Source organism: Thermobia domestica, chromosome 1 (assembly GCF_964235325.1).
Source record: "Thermobia domestica chromosome 1, izTheDome1.hap1.1, whole genome shotgun sequence".
In the NCBI taxonomy this organism is placed as follows: Eukaryota; Metazoa; Arthropoda; class Insecta; order Zygentoma; family Lepismatidae; genus Thermobia; species Thermobia domestica.
The window spans coordinates 167,547,907-167,556,590 of NC_137454.1; the positions used below are offsets into that span (position 1 = coordinate 167,547,907).

General features: G+C 33.8%; 1 protein-coding gene across 1 annotated transcript in view; it reads left to right on the forward strand.

Moving 5' to 3' along the window:
- Nucleotides 1-3,688, forward strand: part of LOC145690847 (putative methyltransferase-like protein 25) — a 121,426-nt gene extending 117,738 nt beyond the window's left edge. The window contains exon 7 of the transcript XR_014132291.1: nt 2,948-3,688. The gene's annotated coding sequence lies outside the window, so the exon portion shown is untranslated. The remainder of the gene's footprint in view (nt 1-2,947) is intronic.
- The last annotated feature ends 4,996 nt before the right edge of the window (nt 3,689-8,684 follow it).

An 8,684-nucleotide genomic window follows, 5' to 3' on the forward strand; every position in this document is an offset into this window, starting at 1 on the left:
GCTATAGCACGTTTACCCGGTACGGCCAAAATGGGTGACGAAAATGACTATCCGTGAAAGAGAGATGTGCAAATGTGTGAAGCATTCAAATATGGAAATGTTAATCAAAGGTCTCTATGCATATGGCTGTTTAGATGTGTCAAAACCAGACTCGGTGTTAGAAATAATTTGCTGTGACTCGCAAGAGGAACAATGTTTATTAAGAGAATGTGAAAGATGCAACAAGAAAACAGTCATCTTCAAGGAATTTGATGATCATGAAGCCGAATATTCAAAGTGGATCACAAAAACTGAAATTATACAGATAGCAATGCATCGGTCAAATCGGTGAAAAAAAGTTGTTAAAGAAAAAATAAATACGACAGTTTCAAAAATAGCAAATGAGTTAATAGAAATAGTAAATGAATTTTCAAAGCATGTGGCTCGAGTAAGACACCAACAAAATAGTTTGAGATTGCAAAAAGAGACCATAAATCAAAAAGAAGCAATAATTCACATGGATTTTAGTGAGAATTATGCTTGTAAATATTCAGAAGAAATACGGTCATTTAACTTTAGAGAATCAAGACAAGTGGCAATGCACACGGTGGTCGTTTATACCCGGGACAAAATTGAGTCTAACATTAATATACAAAGTTTTTGTACTCTGTCCACTAACCTTCTACATGGAGTACCTGCGATTTGGGCCCATCTTCAACCAGTGATAAAAAAAAACTGCCTCCGACTATAGATATAATCCATTTCTGGAGTGACAGTCCTGTTACTCAATATAGGAATAACTTGATGTTTAGTGTTTTGTGCAGTGATTGTTTTGAAATGTACCCAAACATATCTAAAGCCACCTGGAACTATCATGAAGCTGGTCATGGTAAAGGGGCACCAGATGGCATTGTAGGCACGTGCAAACGAGTGGCAGACAACATAGTAGCACAGGGTAAGGATATTGCAAACTCAGCAGCTTTAGTTTAAAAGAGAGCATGCAAAGTGTAATCATTGAAGAGATATCATCGGATGATATTAAACAAATGCAGCGCAAATTATCCAGGAGAAAGGTAAAAAAAAAAATAAAATAAAATAAAATAAAATAAAATAAATAAATAAATAAAAAATAAAAAAAATAAAGGAACCATGTCTGTACATCAAGTGGTCACTGAAAAGGACACAAGTAACAGACGATTAATCAGAATGAGAATGCTGTCTTGTTTTGATTGTACAGGCTATTGTTATCACTATGAATTAGGCCAGTACTCTAATTCTCAAATTCCAACCAAAGAGAAACTCAGAGTTGAAGAGATTTATAGTAGTAATGATGATGCATCTTGTGCAAATGTTACTACTTCGGGAGTATTTAGAGGGAAAAGAGGGAAAATTTATTCGCGTTAATATAAAGGGTAGGGAAAAGTCATTTCAGTACATTGCACTGTGTAGAAGTGATGTGAAGGATAGTGAAGTGAATATTGAGTATCTTATTGAATGTGATAAAGACACGAAACTATGGAAGAGGAACCTCAATGGTGTTACTTACAGTTGTAATATTCATGAAGTTACTGAAGTTCTTCCACAACCAGAAATTATTGTAAAAGGACAGCCTGAGTTCTATAAATTTTAAGTATAGAATAATAAAAAAGTACTCTGTAAGTTCTTTTAAATTTAATAATACATTTGCTTCTATAGTATTGTAAAAGCTAATGATCGGTCTCTTACATTTATTATTGAATACGGACAAAAGTCACACTCTTTTAGATAAGATCTTGTTTTATAGAAGTTATGTGAAAAATATATCAATTGCATTAAATTTATACTTTCCAACAAACAAAGTTTGTATGATGAAACGGTATGTTTATTTTCAGACTTCTTGTCTTATAGCCGTCGAGTTTCAGGTTAGAATTTGTGTCATAGGCTATATTCTTTAAGATAGCATGTTGCTATTCCTAGTTTCGCACATAGAAATGTGAATTTAAATTAGATTTAACGACTGTGATGTTACTGTTATATATCATTTTCTAAACCATACAATATATTATATACATTTGTATGCATCGTCATACATATCGCTGTATATTTTATGTTCTCCCTATTCTTTATATAATAATATAATTTTAATCTTTTTTCACGCTCTGAGTCCTTACTTTTTAACTATAGTTAAAGATTATCCTTGTATTAGCGCTTAAGGTTATGTGAGTCTTTGGCTGCCAGTTATAAGCATAAAATTAAAAAAATTATGTCATTCTCCTGGCTTCGCTGTCATTCTCCTGATGCATGGATTTACCTTTTTGCTGTAAAAATGGTGAAAATCTTAATAAATGAGTTGGCCTCGACCATGAACGGTTTAAATTTTTAGTGCGTATGATGAGTGCTAATTATGAGAATGATATTTTAATTATTTAAGTTTCGCCGGTTTTAGTCTCCGAAAAGCCCATTTATTTGCAAATGACCCATACATTCTTTATTAAAAATCGATTCATATCCAATTAAAAATTAATATATATTTCGTGTTTACCAGTGAACTGAAAGTATTTTAAATTTACTTCATAAGGATGAAATTTGGTTGCCTGTACAAATATACATATATTTTGCAATTGTCGTATAGAAAAATATGCAAAAATTTTAATAGCTAATAGTTCTATCTGATTTAATCAAACACGAGAATAGTTCATGAAATAAGGTGGCGAACTCGCATGGACACTTGTTTCACAATGATAAGGTAATAAGAGCTCCCATGGACACAGTGGTTCAAAAAATAAGGTAACAAGAATTCTCATGTACATTCTACAGTAATTCAAAAAGTACGATAACAAGAGCTCTTATGAACACGTATTTCACAATGATAAGGTAACAAGAGCTCTTGTGGACACATCTGTACCATAGGTATATATATACAATAGTAGGACACTGGTATCCATTACCTCCTAACATAGTCCGATTCATATCCAACCATTTGTTTCAGCGGTACGCTACGGTTTAAAATATCGCCTCTGCCCAGGTACTTCTTTGGTGGTTCGAAGACTATTCCACATGTAGACGAGTGTTTCTATACTTAGCCCACCAGTTCACTAGTCATCTTGCTCATCTGTCTTGTCGTTAGCGTCCATAGTGCTTTAAGAATTTCTGCTGGAAAGGTGCCCTTCAGACAGCAGTCTGATCACATTGCACTTTTCCTTGGTTGACTGTGTTCATGTGAGTGAATCCATCTTCCAACTGATGTTGCGGTGATCTGACACAACATATGCACTATCTATTAGATGTGACAAAACAGTGTGGTTACCTACTGCTGCCTGGCAGGAAATTCGAACAAAGGAAGGAATATTACACCTGTGAGAGGTATTGTTACTTTACATTTTGAATTACCTTCGTTAGTACAGCATTTTTCTGTAAACGATTCTCGGAATAATATTAAAATCAAAGGAAATAGAATTAACATTTAATAAACAATGTAACAATTAATTGTGTAAATTGAGGTGTGTATTTTTTTCTTTTAAGTTTCTATCATTTTGTATCTTGATTGTCTTAAATAATAGTATCTCTTCTTTCTATTTATCATAACCGAACCAACTTTTGAACGTGATAGGAAAAGTAAAGAGAATATGAGATCAAGGAAACATTTAAAAAATATCCGAAGTAGTGTATATACTATATTGTATTTTTATTGTACATAGTCTATAGAGAAAATAAATATATCACAAAAGAATTTGTTTGTACACTTCTGTTCACAAAAACCTTAACTGCCTTCCAGAGACTAAGTCCGAAAAAAAAAAAAAAATGACGTTAGATCCTTCTGAATTCCCTTTAGGTCTGGCTTTTTCCCTGTATTCTTTGCCAGAGTCAGGTGTGGAAATTGAATGATAATATTGCAGCATGCATACGAAAATTTCATGGTAGATAAACAAAATAGCTATAATACAAGAAGTTACAGTGATTTTAAGTCACAGATATGATACATTATTATTTATATTTTTAATCTAGAACAATGAAAAAAGAGCGAGGAAATAGGGGAAATATCATAACTACAAATATACTACAATGATTAACTATCTGCTTCACGCGATTTCCTAATTGCTTCACTGCCAGTTCAAGTGTTCCCAAACATACTTTTGTCTGGTTGTAAAACTAAGAGTACAAACTGTTGGACAGAAAACTAAAGAGTAATTTACGAAAAACCAATCGAAATCAGCAGGGTAAAAGCAAGAGTATTTGAAAACATTGTGCTGTTTCCTGTTATAACATGTGATTCATCCGACTCGTCTTTTGCATTGGAAGTTGAGAGGAAACTTGTATTTGTTTTTTAAAAGATTGAACATTTCAAGAAACAAAGTAAAATCACATTTTCTTGGAATGTCAGTATGAAAATAAACCAAAACCTGAATAAAATTTTCTGCGCATAAGACGAGTTACTTTTCTTTTTCTTTCTTTCTTTTCAAGCTGGGCTCTTGAAACGATATATATTTTGTTTTCGAGAAAACAAATAAAAGACTTTTGGAATTCATTTTCTATCAAGTCCTTCAGCAAGTAACTCTGTAATTAGTGTTCAAATAAACATACAAACACAATGACAAAAATCTTTAAAATTATATAATCTTTATTAAAAAATGAAATTATTTATTTGTTACTTTTAATCTCCGGTGCATGGGGTTCCTGGACTTTGTGGTTTACAAACACAATGACTGTGGGTATTCTCGGAGTTCTTTCGTTTCCTCCCACTTCGTTCTATCATTACCATCCATGTTATTATCGCTGTTTTCTTTAGCCTCAGTGTATAATCGTAGAACGTTAAACTAAAAACAAAAATGTTCCATTATCTGTAAATTAGAGAAAAAAAACTAAAGCTAAATTTCATAGCAACTTTACCTTCCTCTAGGAAAAGAAATTTGAATATTTAAAATTTAAGAATAATGCTGATATTTCATTATGTTAACCAGTAGGTATTTAAGGGGGCTTTCAGGCTTAAATCCCCCGAAATTTTATTTACTATTTTAAAGAAAATGAAGTAACTGGCAAAATTTTCACATTTCCAGGAATAAATAAAGTTAGCAAAGCCCTCCCGAAACAAAATCGTAAATACGCCACTGATGTTAACCCTTAGGCATTTTAAATTAATAACAACCGAGGACTGAGAGAAAGGTAGGAGTTTTATTACAGCATTCATTACTAGAATTTCAGTAACATATAGGTATGGGTCATTCCATGTCAAGTGGACCAATTTTGAAAATGTTCCCACTCTACCATCTCGGATTTATTTCACACTTTGCACAAATGTTACCTGACACCAACAATGAAGAATAGTCAAATTTAAGTTGAAGATCTGTATTGGTTGCGGTAGTAGGGCGTTTTCAAAATGGCTCCTGTCTCAGCAACAACGAGTAGCAAACTTCTTCCCCGTTTTGAAGTACTTGCCATTTTGAACTGGAAGCTCTGACAACTTTCAAAATTTGTTTCCTAGGAGAATGTTTAGAATAGATGAAGGTCAGTTGGTCACAAATTCCCTTGGGAGTTCAGAATTTGTACAATAAATTAACAGAGTTGGCTAAAAAGTATGTGCACGTTTCATGTATGCCATGTTTAGACCCCCATAAAGTTGTATGAAGTCAAGTCAGTAGATTCATACAAAAGTGTGAAACCATAACATACGTACTTTAGAATAGATGAAACATTTACCTTTAGTGCATATGGTTTCAGGGATATCTGGCCTTAGAAATGGAAAAAAATGAAAGTATGTAAGAAATGGACCTTTTTATTACCCAAAAATGGCCATGTTGCCAACCTTACACCAACTTGCAACCATAATCAGTTCAAAGAGCATGTCTTGATGTAATTAGGAATAAATTTTGGTGTTGATGCCTTGTTTGGTTTTTGGATGGGTGTAAGTTATATTCTAGGCCAGTTCACAAAATCAACCACAGACTTAATTTCTAAGTATATATATATTCAAGTAATAATTTTATTGAACATTTGCTCTTTGTTATCAAGTTACATTAAGAAATTTACTCTTGCAGATAATATGGCTTTTCAGATTGCACTATAGGCAAAAATGAAGGCTTCGCATACCACAACAAAAGGGTTTCTAGAAGTTGTGGGTTTAAAATGAGTGCCAACTTTACAGAAGAACAGAGACAATTATTATTTATGCGAACAGGATATGAAGTACTACCAGATGATGCATCTATATGTCTTCATCATGAATAACTGCTACTGGTTAAATGCGAAGACCTGCAACTGTACTGTTACAACCCGTTCAATTACCATAAATCAACATTGCTTAAAAAATCATTACGAATCACTGATACAAAAACAGCTGTTATGTTAAATGAAAGAAGTTTGAAAGACATTAAACCAGGACAGAAGCTGTGTGCAGGTTGTAGGAAAAGGAAATTTTCAATAGAGAAATCAGCTGTAGGGTCATACAGAAACATCTGTATTCAATTTACCTGAATCAATGAATTCCAACTTAACACAAATCTTGTAGGACTTGATATTTCTGGTGTTAACTAAAGACACAAACACAATGTGAACCTGCAACATCAACTGTGACACACAATTTTGGTTGAAGATCATAGAATTTGGGAAACCCTAGTCAGATCCATATCTCATTTTGTAGGCAGGGTACATTTCTTTGAAATTACATAGCCATAGCCGTTTTTGTTTGTGAACCTCTTGTCCATCAATTCTGACCGGCACAGTTTTTTTTTCTTTCTTTCTTTCTTCAGGACATCCTACTGAATTCATCTTCCTCATAAAATTGCTGTACTGTTATTGATACTTCCGAAGGTAATTGTTTTCCTATCTTCTTTGTGTGTGTTGCATGAATATCTTGCTGTGGTTTCAAATTTCTAGCTGTTTTAACCATTCGTTTAGAAACTCTAAATTCATTTGCTGTTTTTTCTGTAGACCAATAAAATGGGGTCAGAGATAGAATTTGAAGTTTCTTTTGTTTGTCAGATGTTGCGGCCTTGGTTTTCAATTCTTCAAGCAGTTTCCGGTAATCTTCACAGTCAATACACTGTGCTAGATCCTACTCCTACGTTAACGTAAGTAACGGATGCAATTTCTTGACAAATGGCCTCTTGTGCTTCGCTTGTTTTTCTCTTGACATATGTGTGCAGATCTCTTCTACTTTTCTTTCAGGTTTTGGGGGAAGATATCAAGTCCTACAATACTTGTGTTAAGTTGGGATTCATTGATCAGGTGAATTGAGTACAGATGTTTCTGCATCACTGGATGGGCCTACAGCTGATTTCTCTATTGAAAATTTCCTTTTCCTACAACCTGCACACAGCTTCTGTCCTGGTTTAATATCTTTCAAACTTCTTTCATTTAACATAACAGCTGTTTTTGTATCAGTGATTCGTAATGATTTTTTAAGCAATGTTGATTTATGGTAATTGAACGGGTTGTAACAGTAGAGTTGCAGGTCTTCGCATTTAACCAGTAGCAGTTATTCATGATGAAGACATATAGATGCATCATCTGGTAGTACTTCATATCCTGTTCGCATAAATAATAATTGTCTCTGTTCTTCTGTAAAGTTGGCACTCATTTTAAACCCACAACTTCTAGAAACCCTTTTGTTGTGGTATGCGAAGCCTTCATTTTTGCCTATAGTGCAATCTGAAAAGCCATATTATCTGCAAGAGTAAATTTCTTAATGTAACTTGATAACAAAGAGCAAATATTCAATAAAATTATTACTTGCATATATATACTATAGAAATTAAGTCTGTGGTGATTTTATGAACTGACCTAGAATATAACTTACAACAGTCCAAAAACCAAACAAGGCATCAACACCAAAATTTATTCCTAATTACATCAAGACATGCTCTTTGAACTGATTATGGTTGCAAGTTGGTGCAAGGTTGGCAACATGGTCATTTTTGAGTAACAAAAAGGTCCATTTCTTACATACTTTCATTTTTTTCCATTTCTAAGGCCAGATATCCCTGAAACCATATGCACTAAAGGTAAATGTTTCATCTATTCCAAAGTACGTATGTTATGGTTTCACACTTTTGTATGAATCTACTGACTTGACTTCATACAACTTTATGGGGGTCTAAACATGGCATACATGAAACGTGCACACACTTTTTAGCCAACTCTGTTAATTTATTGTACACATTCTGAACCCCCAAGGGAATTTGTGACCAACTGACCTTAATCTACTCAAACCATTCTCCTAGGAAACAAATTTTGAAAGTTGTCAGAGCTTCCAGTTCAAAATGGCAAGTACTTCAAAATGGGTGAAGACGTTTGCTATTCGTTGTTGCTGAGACAGGTGCCATTTTGAAAACGCCCTACTACCGCAACCAATCCAGATTTTCAACTCAAATTTGACCATTCTTCATTGTTAGTGTCAGGTAACGTTTGTGCAAAATTTGAAAAAAATCGGAGATGATGAAGTGGGGACCATTGATCCACTTGACATGGAATGACCCGTATGTATAGCTACATCACTTTCCATTTGCCCCGACGAAAACAAACAAATTTTCAACGTTTCCTTCTCGTTCCTTTGCTTTTCTGAGGTAGACGAATGTTAAACTAATTAAACAGTTACCTTCATTTGTTTAATTGTCTCAGACTGATGTATCTGCCTCAAATTTCCTTTATATTGCACAACTTAATCCAATGCATAAGCCTGTATGAATCCAAAATGTAATCTCCAACCCTAGGATATTTTAACATTCTTTTTC